We start from the raw sequence: 21,030 nt of genomic DNA on the forward strand, positions 1-21,030 counted from the left end.
ATGTGATATTTGGGAGCGATTCAGAAAATGGTTTATTGCTTTCTGTTCATGCAATGTGTGAGAACACACTCTTTTTAAACGCCCCACTATGGGTAATTGATACAAATTGTTCTAATGTTTATAACATCGTCAAGACACACAATACATATATTGCATCAGAGTTATTAAATTATTACACATTGAGTTCTTAATCCAAATATCAGATTCTGGTTCTTGGTTTTTATGGGTTGAAATATGTGCAGGGGAGTTAACTTAATCATATCCATAAGCAGAATAGGGGGTGTTGAATTCTGTGAGAATGAGGTCACTAAATCTGTATGTCTGGATGGACCCACACCCTATTTCCAAATCGCCAGCAGCATGGACAAATCATGACTGGCCACACTTCCATTCCCACATCCCTAAAGCCTGCAGTGCAGAGGGACATCTCAGAGGTCTCCTTTGTCAAGGTGACCTGCCCATCAACCCCACTCCATCTGAGGGGAGTAGTGAGGGGAGTGGAACCTCTCGCTGGGGACTCAGGGACTTAAAGGTGGAGTTCCTCTCTATCTGAGCTCACATCTCTGACTGCTACAGCCCCCTCTCTCTCTCTAATCCCCTCTCTGGCAGATTATTTCATAACAGTAGAGAGGAAAGAGGTCAGACTAAAGCCACCTGGCTGCCATCCCCTCCCTGTTTCTCTTTATGTCTCCACATAGCATCGATATAATATCACACAGGCTTTGTCTGTGTTGATCGGCACTGCGGAAGTGTCCTAGTTTGTGTTTGTTAAATGTTTACTGTGGATCCAAATCTCATTCTTGGCAATGACCGGGAGAACATTGGAAAGTGTTTTGGAGGGGTGCAGGGGTGGAAGCTTGAGGCTGACAAAAATTGCTAGAGTCATTACAAAGTTTTCAATGGAAACTCCATTATTGTGGAATAAAGAGGCCATGCAGTCTTTCCACAGATAAATGCTGCTAGGCATACCAAGTTCTGGCCCTCGTCTCTCACGCTCTCACATACTTCTCTCATCTTGGGTGACTTTGTGCTCCCCTTATGCCTTCTTTGTGCCTTCCTCATCTTCTCAAGCTACTCCATATCCATTTTTTCTATTTTTCTTCTTCGTCATATATATAGGCCTATAAAGAAGAAATTGAATGCTAGAAAGTTTCCACCATGTACGTAGTAGCCTTTATTTATGAAATGATTCATTGCTATGCAGGATGTGATGCATTTTCTCAATAGTAATGAATGAACAAATGCATTTTTGGAACATGAAAGGTAAAGCCTGAAATAGCAATGCATGTAATCATATCAGGACATAAAGGAGCTCAGTATAAAGGGAATTCCAGTAAGAGTCATCCACAGTTCCTTCATTCTTATTAATTATGGCTGCTTTGTTCTTTGTTGAATATGCTCTCTCTCTTTATCACTCTCTTTCTCTCTCTCTCTCTCTGTTTATTGGCTGGGTGTCTTTCTTTACACACACCACTATTTGCATTGCAGAATGGAAATTCCTATTTAACAGCCAGTTTCTATAGTGGTACCAAGGGCAAAGTTGCACTTTTGTGTACGCTAGCGTTGGTATTTTATTAGGATCACCGTTAGCTGTTGCGAAAGCAGCAGCTGTTTGTCCTGGGGTCCACACAGAACATGAAACATGACATAATACAGAACATTAATAGGCAAGAACAGCTCAAGGACATAACTACATGAACGTACAATTTACAACGTCACACAGCCTACATATCAGTACATACACACAAAATATCTAGTTCAAATAAGGGAGAGGCGTTGTGCCGTGAGGTGTTGCTTCATCTGTTTTTTTAAACCAGGTTTGCTTGACAAATCTGAGCTGGAAGGGAGTTCCATACAATCATGGCTCTATATAATACTGTACATTTTCTTAAATTTGTTCTGGATTTGTGGACTGTGAAATGACCCCTTGTCGCATGTCTGGTGGGATAAATGTATGTGTCAGATCTGTGTGTTTGGAATTTTCAACACATGAATGTCTCATAAAAAGCAGAAGTGATGCAGTCAGTCTCTTCTCTACTTTTAGCTGAGGGAGAGCGAGAGAGAGCATACATATAGGATATAAACCCACCCACTTTTCCAAAGCACAGCCCCCACACCACCAAAGGGATATCATCAGACCACTAACTACCCTGAGACAAGGCTGAGTATAGCCCACGGAGATCTCGCTCACTGCACGACCCAGGGGGGTGCAAAACCGGACAGGAAAATGACGTCAGTGACTCAACTCACTCAATTCGAGTATAGCGGGAAAAAAAACTGGCACAACCTGATGCACCCCACCTAGGGACGGCAAGGGAGATCGCAAGCAAGCCAGTGACTCAGCCCTCGTAATACGGTCAGAGGCAGAGAATCCCAGTGGAGAGAGGGGTGCCCGGCAAGGTAGAGACAGCAAGGATTGTTCGTAACTCCAGTGCCTTGTCATTCACCTTTGAACCCCAGGGCCAGACTACACTGAATCATTGGACCTACTGAAGAGATGAGTCTTCATTAAAGACTTAAAGGTTGAGACAGAGTCTGCATCTCTCACATAGATTGGAATTCCATAAAAATATAGGAGAAAGCCTTGCCTCCAGCTATAGGAGAAAGCCCTGCCTCCACCTGTTTACTTAGACATTCTAGGAACAATAAGGAGGCCTGCGTCTTGTGACCGTAGCGGATGTGTAGGTATGTATGGCAGGACCAAATCGGAGAGATAAGCAGGAGCAAGTCCATGTAATGCTTTGTAGGTTAGCAGTAAAATCTTCATATCAGCCCTAGCTTTAACAGGAAGGCAGAGGCTGGCACTGGAATAATATGATATAATTTTGGGGTGCTAGTGAAGATTTTAGCAGCTGTATTTAGCACTAGTTGAAGTTTATTTACTGCCTTATCCGGGTAGCCGGAGAGTAGAGCATTGTAGTAGTCTAGTTTTGAAGTGACAAAAACATAGATTAGCTTTTCTGCATAATTGTCTGACAAAACTATTTTTGAATGTTACGAAGATGGAAAAAAGCTGCTCTTGACATATGTTTGATTTGTTAATCAAAAGAGAGATCATGGTCCAGAGTAACACTGAGGTCCTTCACAATTTTATTTGAGACGACTGTACAACCTTCGAGATTCATTGTCAGATCCGACAGCATATGTCTTTGTTTTTTGAGAACTAGAACTAGCATCTCTGTTTTGTTCGAGTTTAAAAGTAAACAATTTGCCGCCATCCACTTCCTTATGTCTGAAACACAGGCTTCCAGGGTAAGCAATTTTGGGGTTACCAATCCAAGGTAACATCAAGTAATTTAGTCTCCTCAACTTGCTCAACAGCCACATTATTCATAATCAGATTCAGCTAGAACTTAAGGAAAGATTTGCACCAAACACAATGGTCTTAGTTTTAGACATGTTCGAGACCAGTTTATTACTGGCCACACATTTTAAAACTGACTGCAACTTTTTGTTTACAGTTGCAGTAATTTCACTAGCTGTGGTCGTATAGGGTTGAATCATCAGCATACATAGACACACAGGCTTTGTTTAATGCCAGTGGCAAGTCATTAGTGAAAATAGAGTAGTTGGCCAAGAGAGCTGCCCTGCGTATCGCCACACTTTGCACGTTTAACATTAGAGAAGTTTCCATTAAAAACCTTCTGTGTTCTATTAGATAGCTCTGAATCCATGATATGGCAGAGGTTGAAAAGCCCTAATACACATGTTTTTTCAACAACAGGTCAATAATATGAAATGTAACAGTACAGCTCCCACATTCTTCTTATAATCAATTTCTTTCAACCAATCATCAGTCACTTGTGCCCGTGCAGAACATGTTGAGTGCCCTTCTCTATAAGCAAGCTGAAAGTCTGTTGTTATGCACTGCATCTGGTCAAACACAATATTTTCCAAAAGTTTACTAAAAGTCGGCAGCAAGCTGATTGGTCGGCTGTTAGAACCAGTAAAGGGTCCTTTAACATTGTTGGGTATCGGATTTACTTTGGCTTCCCTACAGGTCTGAGTACAAAAAATACAAATATGACAAATAGGAGTGGCAATATAGTCTGCTACCATCCTCAGTAACGTTCCATCTAAGTTGACAATAACAGGTGGTTTCTCATTATTGATGGACAACAATATATTTTCCACCTCACCCACACTAACTTCACAAAACTATAATGCTTTTCTTTCATATTTACGTATTTTATGTATTCAGATGATAGCTTGCAGTTTGTTGTTGGCATTTCATGTATAAGTTTGCCTACTTTGCCAAAGAAATTGTCATTAAAGTAATTGCTAACATCAAAAGTTTTGTGATTTGATTCAATGAAAGATGGAGTTGAAGTAGTCTGCCCATATGTATTCAAATGCTTTTTTGCAACATACCTTGTGTCATTTATCTTGCTTTAATTTATCTTGCTTTAATTTATCTTGGTTTTATCTTGGTAAAATGTATTATTCTGTTTGTTCATTTTAGTCACATAATTTCTCAAATTACAGTAGGTTTACCAATCAGCTGTGCAGCCAGACTTATTCCTTTTACCTCGTCCTTCTCAACCATACAGCTTTTCAATTGTTCATCAACCTTAACAGTTCTAACAGTCAGTTTCTTAAAAGGTGCATGCTTATCAATAACTGGAAAAAAACATTTAAAAAATGCACCAAGTGCAGGTCGTATGATCTCTTATACACTATTTCAGGTCCAGCAGTTTTGGAACTTTAGCATTTCTTAATATGGCCACTACATTATGGTAAATGCATCCAATGGGTAAGGACACAGCTTTAGAGCAGAGTTCTGCAATATTGGCTTTATGATGGGGTCACAGACACAGAGAGCGACTCTCTACTGGAGAGTCCAGAGATTTGGGCCGGGACTGAATGTGCATTGTGACGGTTCCCCACAAAAGCGCCACACATCTTGTCAAACAAGACAAGTGTCTGTAAAATAAAAGTGACTTGCACCATCTACTGTTCTGGTGAATGACAAAAAGATGGTTAGGAAACAGAGACAGAGACAGGGTCCTCTGTGTGATTCCTGTCTGTCTCGTTAAGGATAGAGGACCGATTGATGTGCTCTGTACCCACTGGGGATGTCAGTGCACATAAACAACAGCAGCACAGAGAGAGTTATAAACACCCAGACATAGGAGGATATAGACATGAATCGACTCTTTCAATTGGCGAGCATTTCATTGTGCAGCCAAAAAGAAAACAGGTCAGCTTTGAACTCCCTTTGCCACCACACACAACAGCACAAGATAAAAATATTTTGAAGGATAGTTTTTTAACTGCTGCTGGATAAAAGTGAACAGATGGAATGTATGCATTGCCAGTGAGGCACAAGTGTCCAGCAGTGCCTTGAGAAAGCACCAGCACCTGACGGCTGTGGTAAGTAATCCTACAGCACAATGTCATGACAGGAAGACATTGGGCCTTAATAGACTGAGTCCTACAGTAGATTTGGGCTTAATTGTGCAGCGCTAAAGGCATTTATTATTATCAGAGCTGTTTTCTGGCCGGCATGCGACATTTGGAGGCAGCCAGTTTTCACACTTGTGTTGGAGCTGAGCCGAGCAGGAAACAGGAATAATAACAGGTTCTGAGTAGCTACATGCCGCCGCCCAGGGGCCCGGCCGGGGCCCCTGTACACTCACCCACCAATTTACAGCCAAGCGTACAGGAGCCCAGGGTGTGCGTCACAATGCTGACGCCTGCACGCTGAGCATAGCCAACAAAAGCAACAAGTATGAGAAGTTTACAGAAGTGTGTGCTTGTGTGTTGAATTGCACCATGGTAAGCCATGATGATTGTCCCTCCTCTTGCTTGTTCCTGTCCACTTATTAGTGGAAAGTAAACCTTCGCAAAAGTACTACTGTGTTATTATTTTAGATCTGTAGTCCCAACTCCCTCGACATTTTTGGGTAAATTTATGTCCATTTTGTAAATTTATGTCCAGTTCCATATGAAGTGCATCTGTAAAACGTAACAGTTGAGAACACAAACCACAGCAATTAATTGGACCTTCAATAAATGTAGGAGGTCTTGAAATCGGCCCTAATTAATCGTCCATTCTGATTAATTGGTCGACCTCTAATCTAAGTATCTTACTGAGCGGTGGTAGGCAGAAGCAGGCGTGTAAACATTCATTCAAACAGCACTTTCGTGCGGTTTGCCAGCAGCTCTTCATTGTGCGTCAAGCATTGCGCTGTTTATGACTTCAAGCCTATCAACTCCCGAGATGAGGCTGGTGTAACCGAAGTGCAATGGCTAGCTAGTTAGCACGCGCTAATAGCGTTTCAAACGTCACTCGGTCTGAGCCTTCAAGTAGTTGTTCCCCTTGCTCTGCATGGGTAACACTGCTTCGATGGTGGCTGTTGTCGTTGTGTTGCTGGTTCGAGCCCAGGGAGGAGCGAGAAGAGGGACACAGGCAATACTAAAGTGCCTATAAGAACATCCAATAGTCAAAGGTTAATGAAATACAAATGGTATAGAGGGAAATAGTCCTATAATTCCGACAATAACTACAGCCTAAAACTTCTTACCTGGGAATATTGAAGACTCATGTTAAAAGGAACCACCAGCTTTCATATGTTCTCATGTTCTGAGCAAGGAACTGAAACGTTAGCTTTCTTACATAGCACATATTGCACTTTTACTTTCTTCTCGAACACTTTGTTTTTGCATTATTTAAACCAAATTGAACATGTTTCATTATTTACTTGAGGCTAAATTGATTTTATTGATATATTATATTAAGTTAAAATAAGTGTTCATTCAGTATTGTTGTAATTGCCATTATTACAAATAAAAAAATAAAAAAATTGGTATCAGTATCGGCATTGAAAAATCATAACCGGTCGACCTCTAGTAGAGACTCAGAGCTCAAAAATGGAATGTCATACACTACAGTTGAAGAACAATGGGACAGTATTTCCTGCTTTGAAAGTTGAGAAACTTGTATCCTCGCTTTTGAGGAAATGGCCTTGTTTTGTACCTACTGGAGAGCTCTTCTTTCTCTACACCAATTCAGCATATTTCACACCCTCTTAAACTTTACCACCCATCGCTTTAAGGGTTGATCCGAGTGTGCTGTCCTAACAACAACAGTCAAGCACCCAAGCTAACTGTTTAACGTTGGCTAGCTTGCGAGCTACTTCCAGACACAAATGAGAGAACAGGACACTGACCATTTTACTTGCCCTAGCAGAGCTGGTTAGGCTGTTTTTACGTTATCCAGATCGTTGGTGACTGCAACTGTGCTGCTGGCAACAATTTATGCTTTTTTGCCAACGTTTACTGACTCCGGCCATATTCACCGGGTGTTAAGCATTCGTAAATTCGTCAGATATTCTGCGCTCTGGCACACTTCGACGAGAGTGCTCTTAAATCGGTGTAGATAGCCAGCGCGAACATACCAGCTATGTCTATCAACAGTTATCACAGTAACATTCTATTGAAATGGTTACTTGAATAGTGGAGTATTTTGATAAGACACATATAGTTAGCTAACGCACTTTTGCACATCGCCCTGTAATGTACAATTTACCTTATTTTAGCGCCCAAAAACAATATTTCCAGGTCAACTGTAATATGAATACCTTTGTAAAACACAATTTCTCCCCTTTCCAGCAAAATCAATGACGAGACATTCGTTCTCTGCATAATTGAAGAAGGCAATGAGTTCCATCGGGTCTTTTTAAAAATTTAACGTACAGCGTCAGAGGGCTCAGTTTTTCAACTTTTATCCAATACTATCAAGCCATTACCATGTCAATCAACGCTTGAATAGAAACGTAGTTCACGCACCAGATTTTGATAACAACACAGTCGCTACAGTCCCATTAGTTTTCACTGCAGCCTTGTGTGAGTGCAGCTGTTGCGCAAATTTGTACAGAATGGGGTTAGTCAACAGTAGATAGCTAGCTAAACAGTGAACCCTAATCCCAACTCAACTAACGTAAACTCACCCCATTCCGTACAAATGTGCGTAACCGCGACATTCAAACGAGGCTACAAAGAAAACTAATGGGACTGTAGCGAATGTGTTGACTTCAAAATTGGGGGTGTGAACTAGGATTCTATTCAAGCATTGATCGACATGGTAATGGCTCTATAGTATTGGAGAAAAGTTGAAAAAACGGACCCTCCGTTACATCGTAGTGTGTCATGTCGTAACGTACAGCACGCATAAAGCAACTATTTCTGTCTTACATTCTCTCTCCACCAGATGTAGCACTTCTCTCATCGTTTAAAAACAAGAAATGGACAGTGACGGGGGTAAGGGGGGATACCTAGTCATATTTTGCGTCATCATTGCATGCGATCATCATTCTCAAAGCCTCTGTTTTACTTCTAAGATAACTTTAGCGCCGCCCTAAAAACCAGATTCAAATTCGACACAAACCTTCAAATAGGTATGTAATGACACATTATATAAACTGTTTATAGTGTTTTATTTACATTTTAGAGGCGATAAGGTGATAAATTGGACAGATCGAGTGAAAAAAAGCTATTTTCCCACACGACATTTCTCCTCCTCACTATCACGGATTAGTTTCGCTTCCCCACCCGCCATTTTTTAAGTGACCCGACGGGGCTCATTGCCTGCTTGAATTATGCAGAAACGGGCAGCGTCTAGATCATGTCATTTATTTTGTTGCAAAGGGGAGAAATTGTGCTTTACAATGGTATTGACATTACAGTTGATCTGGCAGTATTACATTTTTGGGGCGCTAAAATAAGGGCAAATGTACGGACCAAGGCAATGTACGAGTTTACGTGAGTTTACGTTACCCTGCATGAATCTGCAGGTAGCTAGCCAACCAGGTTTAATGTTAGCTAGCTAACATTAAGCTATAACTAGCAAAGCAAATGGCTCTGATACGAATAATATTACTACACAGATCATACATGTAACGTTAGCTAGCTGACCTAACAACAGCAGTCAAGCACTCAAGCTAACTGGCTAATGTTGGCTAGCTCGCTAGCTACTTCCAGACACAAAAGAGAGAACAGCTCACTGACCATTTTACTCACTCTATTGAAATGGATACTTGCATAGTGGAGTCTTTTGTTAAGACATGTAGCTAGCAAGCTAAACAATTAACCATAATCTCAACTCATTACATTGGTACCCTGCGAGAATCTACAGGTAGCTAACCAACCAGGTTCAATATTAGATGGCTAACATTAGGCTATAACTAGCAAAGCAAATGGATCTGAGCTACAAATAATATTACTACACAGATCATACACGTAACGTTATAACAACAGCAGTCAAGCATCCAAGTTGACTGGTTAACGTTGGCTAACTTGCTATCTACTTCCAGACTCAAATTGAAATGGATCATGCACGTAACGTTAGCTAGCAAGCCAGACAGCTAACGTTAGCTAGCTAGCTAACAGTACACTTGAAATGAAAACAACTTTCTGACAAATTTAGAAATGTGTAATATCTGAAAATGTAGCTAGCTAGACTATCTTACCCATATGCATGGAATAGACGCTTCTCCCTGTTACGGATGCCGTGGTTGCCCTTACTTAATTTGAAGATGTAATCTCCTTAGCTATCATAATCTAATTCCACTGATTTCAAAACTCGGTCCTCCAGAAAGTACAGAGCAACACTTTTTTTCTTCTAAAAAGCCATGTTACACAGGATTACCTACACATACTGACCAGCTCAAATAGACAGAAGCGCGCTACATGGCAGACCAATCCGAACTCATCTCTCAGCATGTCCAGCCTACTCATTAGCTCTGCCAATCATGGCTAGCGGGAAGGTTGCTGCCTTTTTCTGTGGCTAAACCAACTAGGCTCATAATTTAACAATTTTGTTTGTATTTACAGATGGCATACACATTTGTTATTAAGGCACATGAAGTTCATATGTTCTAGAAGGCATTTCTGCCAAAAAAAATGCATTTTGATAAAAAAAAAAATATACGTTCAAATGACTCTCCTGTGAAGTAGTAATGCAGGACATATGCCTACTTTCCTGAAATTAGTCAAATATTTGAATAACTTTACAAGCCAGTGTGTATGTCAACCTGTCAGCTTGTCAGGAACTTGTGGGGTTGATCTATTTAGCTTATATACAATTGAATGTCTCATAAAATTATCTCAATGTTGCAACTGCATAAATATAGTAGGATAGTGGTTCCCAACCTGTGGTCTTCGGACAAACCTATCATGTTTTCTCCCGAAGGACATACGTGGAAAGAAAACTGACAAATGAAATGGATTCATCTTGCAAAGTTATATTGTTCCTCTGGCAGTCCAACTCTGGGTCTTAGAGCACAGTAACTCCATGTAGGACATATGACATTCTCCCATCAGCTCCACAGAGTAGCCTGAAAAGCCGTTTAACACAGAATCAGATCTGGGAGCCTGCCTGTGGTCTGTGGTTGGCATGGTGATGATCTGACTCAGAAGTAGTGCTTCATATCGCCTTCATAAATCCAGGCCTCATACTGTGTGATGAGCTGCTGTGACGCTGAAGCTGTCTGTGCACCACTAGTTGAAACACGGTAGCAAACACTTGCTCAGTGCAACTCTCACAGCACTCCTCATCTAAACGAGAGGAATACTTGAAGTAATGAGACTATTATATGAATTCTTCAGCAAATGGGTCATTACTTTCCACATTTGCTTCTAGTGTTCCTCTCACCCTTTACCTTATTGTCCCCCTGTATAACACCACAAACCAACGACATTAGTGCTGCTATAACCACATTCAGATGCATTACACTGTTGACACAACATGGGAGTGTTGTTAAGACACTCCCAGACATCCACAAAGTAATTTGGTTTCAAATGCTTCCCCTCATCAATACATTTGGGATTGATAATAACATTACAATTAGAAAGCAGGCAGCACTAAGGCCAATTTTAGACAGTCAATTATATTTCTGGCTCGATTAACCAGTAAATAAGCATCGGGCTCAGGAGGAGGCATCTATAGTAAATCAAGCATTGGTGAACGCTTATCGATCCCTCAATCAATTCCACTCATATTCATCATGGTTATTGATCATTTATTCCTGCCAGCATCTTTCAGCCCAATATTTACAAGTTACACTCCATATCACTTTTTTTCCTCAATCACTTTGCTTGTCACTTTTATCCAGTGACTTCAAAATCAGCCTTAATCAAATATTATGTAGTGCATTAGCAGCAGTAATGCCAATTACTCATGTTAAAACCTGAGTTTTTTTACTAGGCTCTACAACTCATATGTAATAAATCTGTTGGAGGTGTCTATTGTTTTAGCAAAAATGACGTTTTATGGTCGATAACCATTACGTTACAATATTTGACCGAGGCCTTGTCTGATTTGTCTCTTGTGTAATGTGAGTACAGGCACATGTTGACAATACTGTTTGTTTTGTTTGTAGGTGGTTATTATGGACGATGTCACCATCTCCAGACAGTCACCAGAAGGAGATGCTTTAGCAAAGCCAAATACAAATCATTTTATGAAAGAACTACAGAATTGCTCTTCAAACAACCTCTTTCTGTAGTCATTCTAAGTTTGAAACACAAAAGCATCCTTGTTTTCAATGTATAGATCAAAAGAGGAAAATATGAGCTAGTGGTGCTGTACACATTCCATTGTTATGATGTGAGACAGAACACAAACACTACCACACACACGCAGACGCACTTCGACAGATTAGCGTCATCCCACAAAGACAAAGCTGGTACATTAGCGAGGGAATAAATGCTCTTCTTCCTGTTCTCAGAAGTGACCCCGCAGCACAGGAAGCTGTTTGCAGCTGTACCGCGTTTCCAACTGTGACACCCGCTCTGAATGGCAGGATGTCCTGCCCAGAGTTCCTCTGTGAGTCTCCGTGTGGGGCTGCACAGGTTGAGGAGGTTCAATGGCCACTAGAAAGTCTCCTTCCATAGTCCTTATACAGCCTAAAAAACATTGTCTGCTTCCTAAATGGCACCCTATTGCCTATATAATGCACTACTTTTGACCAGAGCCCTCTATATAGTGCACTATATAAGGAATAGGGCCCCAATATGCCACTATCACACCCTGTCATGGGACCTTTATTGGCTAGTAGAGGAATATTATGGCAGAGGTTGAGTACCACTGCTCTTTACACGCTGTCTTTTACACTGTGTAGAAAGGAAGCTGTGAAATCCATGATATGGCGTGGTGCAGACGGTCAGACTGGAAATGACATTTCACAACCTGTCTGGGTTTGACAGACGACGGGCAGATCGGGGTTGATGGCTGTCGGGGCGAAAGGTTCTAGTGGTGTGGAAACTAAATACAGACGGCCTTGGATCTTGGGCCTCTGCAGGAAATGTGTGATGCCCATCTGCAGGACATTTCTTCACACAAATATTGCATATCTCTGAGCAGTTATTTTTACTCCCGTAATCAGCTCTGGAGGATCCTCTCAAGTCATGTCATCGAACTTTATAATACTGGCTTTGGTCTGTGTTCAGTGTGCTCATGCACAGTGGCTCAGATGGTGTGTTTTCCTAGAAGCCTCTGATAAGGCTTAACACCTCCATTATGAAGTCCAATGACATGGCTTGTTAGAACAGGATGATTCCATGGACTGAGACAGTGGTTGGGGTTAAACCATGACTGAATGGCATCAGAATGTAAATTCCACTGGCTGGCCGAGAGAGAGAGAGAGAGAGAGAGAGAGAGAGAGAGAGAGAGAGAGAGAGAGAGAGAGAGAGAGAGAGAGAGCGAGAGAGAGAGTAGAGCTGACTTCCTGTGGATCAGGGATTTCTCTAATGCATTATTGAATGGGGACGGGGCTGAATCGGGTTCCTGTTTTTACTCTTCAATCGAAACTGATCGTGCTGCCAAGTTTCTGCCTGCCTGCCTGTCTGCCCATCAACCGAATGCATACCCAGAAGTTACTAGAATGTAGAAATGAAAGTGTTGGCTGTTTTTTTTTGTGTCAAATAAAATGGGGATTTTCCTTTATAGTCAGCATAAAACTCAATTTGACCCCCAAAAACGATTGCATTTCAAAATAGCAGTTTGGAATGTTCAGATTTGAACTTTCCTCATGAGGACTGATCATGTGCAGTACTAGGAACACATCTAAATGAGCCCTCTGTTTTTCAATCTGTAATCACCTGCTGAGTTGTGCATCAGGTCTGTAAAACAAGACTTAAAACTCGCCTTCTCTAAGGAGACGATTCTCTGTTAGAATGGCCCTTCTGTCATCGCCTCTGTCATCGCCTCCAATGTATCAAACGGACAGAATAGACAGAGAGAATGGGAGTGACAGTTTGTTTTAGCTTGTCTCCCTCCAGAAGAAAGGGTTGACTTGTCAACGTGTCCATCACTACCACAGTCATCTGCTGTAGAGAAGCTGAGAAACGGGAAACATAGCTGGCTAACAGAACTCCCATGAAAAGTGTTTCTCATGAGACCTGAGCATGACATGGGCTGTTACTGTCAGATGCCGGATACTACCTACAGTACGTATACACATGCACGCACGCACGCACACACGCACACACACACGCATGCACACACGCATGCATGCACGCACGCACACACACACACTATGAGGACTAGTTTTGTTGCTATCGGCACATTTACAGCACACAGGGGAGTGTACTGGCTGGCTGTTCTGTCTGTGATGTTGCATCAGCATCACTTCATTAAATAGTTAGAGGGTCTCTAGCTTTCAGCGGAAGGTAAGTGGTTTTCCTTTTGCATTATTTTGCGTGAAAGAATGATACCATGAAAGTTAATTGTGCTTCGCTGTGCAGCTCAGTGATCATCTATTTGCATTTGGGACAAAGCTCCTCCTAAGACAGTGTCATGTATCATCAAATCAAATGTAGCTTGTCGTGTATGTGAGCATGCAGCACTCACATTCCTGTGCACCCAGATAAAATACACTGTCTGTAAACTTTGCCTGAACTTCAGCGTGTCTGAAATATAGCGTTGGAGGAGCTCTCAATGCTGCCACAAACCTCACAGGAATGTTCACCAAGTTGAAAGGAGGCTATCTCTTACATAATTGATCACACATTACAGAGGCTCCAAATCATAATCTGCCATCAGACTTGTTTTCTATACAGCTGGGTAATGGGTTGTTTTCTTACTTTCTGGCAAAGATGAGGGAGTGGAAGCATCTCTTGTTGGCTGAGATCTCTTCAATGCCCAGTCAATCAAGTCCTCATCTTGCCATCCCTTTCGCCAGTACAGTAAAAGAACCACTGAGCCTGGGTTTGGCTCTTGACTCTTCTGCAGCCAAGGAAAGCCTGGGTTGACCTCCACCGCTCTGTGTTTCAAAGAGAAGACTTTTCATGACTAGGAAACCTTTGAAGAATTATTTTGTGTTAGATAATTTTTTCTCCTCCAGGTCACTCTGACTTTGTAAAAGTTTGCGATGTTTATCATGCGCATCACATGCCCTTACCCAGTCCTTGTCTGTGAAAGAAAGCTTAACTAACTGTCATTTGGGTGTGTTAATGCAGGCTAGACCATGTACAGAAGCATTATATAACCACTGGCCTTTCTGTAAACCTTTACTGAAGTAATCAATCACTTTGTAATAATTGCAGTATGTGTACCTTTGTGTGTCTCTAAAGCTGCATTTAAACAGGAAGCCCAATTCTGATATTTTTGTCACTAATTGGTATTTTGAGCTGATGTGAAAAAGTTCAGAATTGGGCTGCCTGTCTAGCGCAGCCTATATGAAGTGTCCCTTTAACTCATAGGACCAGATCGATCACTGATGTTCACAACAGAGAAAATAAGCTCTCGGTTTCATTGAACTCTGGAAAGCAACTGATTGCTCGCTCTAAACAACTGTAATTGGTCTAACGTAATCTTCAAGGAAATTCTTCTCTAGTCACTCTAAGGCCCATGTCTGTGCTTGAACTAGTGGTGCAGTTTCTATCTCCCAGGAGAGGACAGTCAACTTCAGCTTCACAGCAGCTCATCACACAGTATGAGGCCTGGATCTATGAAGGCGATAAGAAGCATTACTTCTGAGTCAGATCATCACCATGACAACCAGAGACGCAGCCAGGCTCCCAGATCTGAAGCTGAGTGAAAACGCTCTTCAGGCTACTCTGTGGAGCTGATGGGAGAATGTCAAACGTCCCCTACATGGAGCTACTGTACTGTAAGCTGAGCTGTGAGAGGAACACTACACTAGCTTCAAGTGTTCCTCTCAAAGTTCAATAAGTGAATAAGTAACTGTATTTTGACTTAATTTTAAGTCATTTTGTAAAAAGAAAAAAACAAATGTGCCTTCCTTGCAGTTCAACACATTCTCTGAAGGAGGATGTATTAAGTGTAGCAAAGAAGAAAATACATATGGGGGACTGAAGCTTTTGTTTTTGATGTTTCTTGTGGTGAAATCAGTTCTGTTTGTTACTACTCTCTCATCACAGCAGACATTTTTTTGGCACCCAATTGGGTCACTTTGCTTGCTTTTCATGCAACAATAGGTACGCTTCTTTGAGTCTCTAGGCCTGTCTGTGTTTATATCTTTTTTATTGAATATAACTTTTATAACTTGTGACAGTCTCTGACACAATAGCACAAGTTTGTGTACTAGCACAATTCCAAAGAGATACAGTACAATCCCCTATTGGAGAAATTGTTTCACACCTGTGAATCATTTTTCAATGAGAAATATTCCCATTGGCTGAGAGACCTGCTATAGGCGTACAGATTCCACTGCGGTTTGGCTAGTGAGAAAATGACATTAAATACATGCGATTCTCTACTACGATAAACAGCCTCTGCATATCAAACACTCACAGAAATATCACTCCAACACGAGAATCAATGATATGCAGGTACCTATGAACAATATTATCTACACTACAGTCATCCCTATCACCCCTGATCACTGCAAGTCAAATATCAGGCAAATAAGTGGTTAGTTGAATTACAGGCTTCCTAAGTGGCATTGTGTGCAGGGTTCTGAGGCCATCATCAGTGTCCTGTGCCATGCCCTGTCATTACTAACACTCCGAGCCACTGGTGGTGACGTGTGTGTGTGTGTGTGTGTGTGTGTGTGTGTGTGTGTGTGTGTGTGTGTGTGTGTGTGTGTGACAGACTAACTGTGTGTGTGACAGCCAACTGATGACTTATCCTTTGAGCTGCAGACAGCAGGCAGGCCTGGTGGCGATGATGACCAATGATGCACAATAATACACAAAGGACATGTCTGATAACAGCTCTCCTCATGAAAGCCTTGGCTCTCATCCTCAATTGGAAAATCTGGTCGTTGTTTTGGTGTGTATTTTTGTCATTTTCTTTTGATCTTCTTCTTAGTTTCATTTGTCACATGATCTCATGTGTAGTCTATGACTACGCCAACACTCTTAGAAAAAAGGTCCCATATTGAACCTTAGAGGGTTCTTCTGCTGTCCCCATAGGACAACCCTTTGAAGAACCTTTTTGGTTTCAGGTAGAACTCTTTAGGGTTCCATGTAGAACTCAGTTATCCTATAGGGACAGCCGAAGAACCCTTTTGGAACTCTTTTTTCTAAGAGTGTGCAAACGTACTTTCATTCCGGTGATGAATAATTAATGATTTCCATGACCACTATCCAAGAGGAGAGCATCATGAAAGAAACAAAAGCCCTTTCTGAATGAGTTTCATTAACATATTTAAAAATCCAATTTGTTGTTGCACATGTTTCCATGTATTAAAAGCTGTTATTGGAATTTACTGTATGGTAATGTGCCCAACAACGTGATAGCTGTGTTAATTATCCACCAAATGCATTGGTTGATATGGCTGTCCACACTGGGAGGTAGATTATAGACCAGCACTTCTTATCTTCCTGGGCCAGATTACACTGACAGACACGCAGCTCAGTCCAATGCGGCTTGTGCCTCAAGCAGAATCCTCTTATATTTCCATCTAAAATGCTTTAAGGGGCAAATGATCTGTATTTTGGAATGTGGTGGGAATATTGCTGCTGTGTTCGCAACAGACTCTTGTAGCAAGCAGATCATAGTTTTCCCATGTGCGTATGGACATGGACATGGTGACAGGATGGATGACAGTGCTGCTATGCTCCCACACCCCCTGTGTATTGTCAACATGGTCTCAGATTCACTTTGCATTTCTTTGATTGCCATTATAAGCATTGTGGCTTTTGTGTACATATTGTGGTAAAAACTTATATCAACTCAATGTGAAGCTAACAAACTAACTCGAGTTGCAGAGAAAGTGCTGAATTTGTACCCTTATATAAGAGTGTATTGCTTTACTTTGGTATTGCCTTTGCATATGCATGTGAAACTCAATATTTAATATGAATCTTCTATTTTATGCAAAGGGTCTCTGGCGCACCCAGAAAATGTATTCTTTCTCCATCATCTCACTGATGTTCTACAACTTCCTCTCTCTAAAACTGCTTGTCCTTATCACTCTACTGTAGATAGCCAGGAGGAGTGGGTAGCTCTTGCCTAGCTAGACCCCCCCAAGCAGATCCTTTGAGATCACCCAGCCTAGAAGCCCAGAGCTGCATAGAAGACGCTCTCACAAAGACATACTGTACGACACCACCAACACTTGTTGATGTTTTCAGATTATATCTCGCCAGGTGGGGGAAGGGGGAGCCTAATTCAACTGTCCAACACAAACTGTTACTCACTGTTTAAAAAAAGCCTGTCTTATGTAGAGCAAGTCAAGCAGATGGAACATTAAAACGAATCTGGAACACACAGGCAAGACCTCTGCCATGTAACAGAGACGGCTGTTGGTTGTTTAGATAGAGAGAGATGGAGGGATTGAAGGAAAAAGAAAGAGAGAGAAAATGGAGAGAAGGAGATGGAAAGAGGGAGGGAGGGAGGGAGGGAGGGAGGGAGGGAGGTTAAAGAAATAAATGATGTCTTTGAGTTATCAAAAGACAAAGCTAAATGGTCTTCCTAAGTTTTAATTCAGCACCACAAGTCTAACATTTGTTACTAGACAAATTCAAATGAACTGATAAATAAAGTAGCATGAACTAAGGAAGTAAACTGGTCAGACTGCTGTGGTTTGAGGTTAGGGGTTCTATCCTGTTCATTTCTAATTGTTATTCATGTTTTTCATGAGAATACTTCAGGGCAAGCAGCATATTGTGAATAGGAACCTAGTTTATCCATAACTGGCCTCAAAAGAGGAAGAAGTGGAAAGAAAATTGGCACGACATTATAGTAGGGCCTGGTGGGGGCAAATGGTAGCAATTGTCAGGGTTGCTGTGGGAAGTTGACAGGTAAGCAGGCTCTCACTTGTTGGAGCAGGCTGAGATGTCTCATACTGTAATGAAGCCCATAGAGAGAGAGCAGATAGAAGTGACAGTGTGAGTTATGTTTCCGAACAGAGCTAAAGTGAAAGAATGGAGGCCAGCTATTACCCAGCATTACCCAGAGAATGGGCCTGGAGAATGACTTGCTCTATATAGCTTTCAGGAGAAAACCTTTTTCCTTGGTTGAATGCGTGTGTGTGTGTGTGTGTGTGTGTGTGTGTGTGTGTGTGTGTGTGTGTGTGTGTGTGTGTGTGTGTGTGTGTGTGTGTGTGTGTGTGTGTGTGTGTGTGTGTGTGTGTGCGTGTTTGTGCGTTTGTGCACGCCCACTTGTGTGTTTGCATGATTTCATTCACATGCTTGTTGATAACCACTTAATGAACTGCTTAGAATTTGTAAGATGTAGTCATGGAAACTGTTCAGGGGCAACCACAAGCATGCAAGACATTCCTGTGACTAATGTCAATATGTAATTCAGGAAGACAATACAAAAATAAAATGACCAGCGGACATTGTGGCTTTTAACTTCATTGCTTTTTATTTATTCCTATTTATAGGGGGATCCCTCTGTGAGGAATGTGCTGTGTTTGTAATTCTGCATAGCAACAATATCCTGAACTAGAGTTATTTCTGTTTCTATGAATATCTGATATAGAAATATTTTGGTCCGTTGTTGTTTGCTGGGTATATTGGATTCAGGAGCAGCATGTGGAGAGTGATTGGACGATGCTGTAGGGCATGGAATTTTTTATGACCACAGCCTAGTAACTAGGGCTCAGAGATGACCACAGCCTAGTAACTAGGGCCCAGAGATGACCACAGCCCAAATTATGAAAAAAAAAGTTTAAAAATGCATCCATGGCTTTCCCACCCCACCTGATATGCATAAATATCTTTTCAGAAAAACGTAGACACCTTCCGAATAGACCTGAGATACAGCAGCGGCCCCACATTTGATGTCCACCCAAGTCATGTGATCAAGGAGGTAGACAGAAAACCAACCAACACCCTTCCCTGATGTAAGTCCCCTGAGATTTACACTAAGGGGACATGGCCTTTTACCTCTGTAATTTGGCTGACTAATGCACCTACCCTTTCCCTCTGTCTGAGTGACCGTGTCCACCTATATCTCTCAGAGGGATAATGCACTATTGCACTTGTAGCAACATCAGTAGAGCTCTCACTGACATGATGTAGTAGGGTTAATAGAAATGGCTGCCCCTTTCTATATCACTCTGTGAAATGTCTTGGTGTTGGTGAATCATGCCTTTTTGCGGTCTGTGGATACAGTATAGAGACGTATTCCTAGGTGTAGTTAGACTGATTTACAGTAAGTAGGCTCTCATAGATACCGGCTGGATCACCTCATTATCAACTCCATGCTCTCTGGCTCCATGACCCATCAGGGAGAAGTTGACCAATCCAACATGGCAGCTTTGTTGAGTTTGAGAGAAATTAAAGAGGCAGTCAGTTTGAGGTATTTCAGCTCATCTCTGACAAAGCCAGGGAATAAACACACTTTATCCACCAATACTTTGGAACTCACTGCTTTATGGGACAAAGCCAGTGCAGATTAAAAAGGACATTTAAAAACATCCTGTTCTCCTAGGAGGTGAAGCTAATGTAGCTAAACTGCCACACCAATGCGTTTGAATGCATAACATTGTCATGTATACTCCCTCTCCGGCCTCTAAGTCATCAGGCTGCTGATTATCCCGCACACCTGTCACCATCGTCTCGCGCACCTGCGCATCATGACACTCACCTGGACTCCATCACCTCCTTGATTATCTTCCCTATATCTGTCACTCCCCTTGGTTTTTTTCAAAGGTGTTATTGACTCTGTTTTCATGTTGGTGTGGTACGTGTTTATTTTTGTTATTTATTAAAACACTCACTCCCTGAACTTGCTTCCCAGCTCTCAGCGCACTTGTTACAAACACAAGAGAACACCAACGTTTGTCAGTTGTGTAAACATTTCTGAGTCATACACAGCTATAAATTCAAGATTGGAACGTCTGAACCTAGAAAAGGATTGATTTGTCACGATACAAACTTATGAAAGTGATGTTGTCGTAATCATTCCCTTGTAGAAAACAATTGATAAAAAAATATATATTTTTCATGTGAACCTGCTCTGTCAAGAGTGAGAAGTGTCCTACTGAAAACTGAATAGGGGAGAAAGTGCTGATCTGAGCAGTGCTTAATGGCTTCTCATTGACTCCAGGTACAGTACAGCAGCCAGACTGACCCAATAGACTTCTGAGATTACACAGCTTGATGGTAATTATTTCCTGCACTCACCCATCTGCAACAGCTTCTCAAACTGGATTAGCCAAGCAGAAATGTAGCTGCCGCCGCCACACAGAGATTAGCACCGACATCCAACTATAGCACCATGACTTGGCAAGGATTACCTTGAAACACCGCTGTGTGCTTAAAGGATGTGAAGGTTGGCTGGTATTTTTTGTCGCTCGAAGAACTGTGATTCCTGGAGACGGTAGTGATGTGTTGTTGCCAGGTTGAAATATAACACAAAGACTAAGTAGACTGCTAATAGTTATTTGGTAACTTATTTTAACATTTTTAGTTATTCCAAATATTTGTTTTAAGAAATGGAGGTGGATTTGCCTAAGATCTATTTGATATGCAGTAGGTACAGATGTAGGATCTTAATTTGATCACTCTTTTGTTGCTGAGAATTTTCCTGCATAACTGTTAATGCATACTTGTATTGTATTCAAGGTTTAAAAAGGCTTCTAAAGTTTGTAATTTCCACTTTAAAAT

The sequence above is a fragment of the Oncorhynchus mykiss genome, chromosome 8 (genome assembly GCF_057628025.1).
Source record: "Oncorhynchus mykiss isolate SJ-2025 chromosome 8, ASM5762802v1, whole genome shotgun sequence".
Lineage (NCBI taxonomy): Eukaryota > Metazoa > Chordata > Actinopteri > Salmoniformes > Salmonidae > Oncorhynchus > Oncorhynchus mykiss.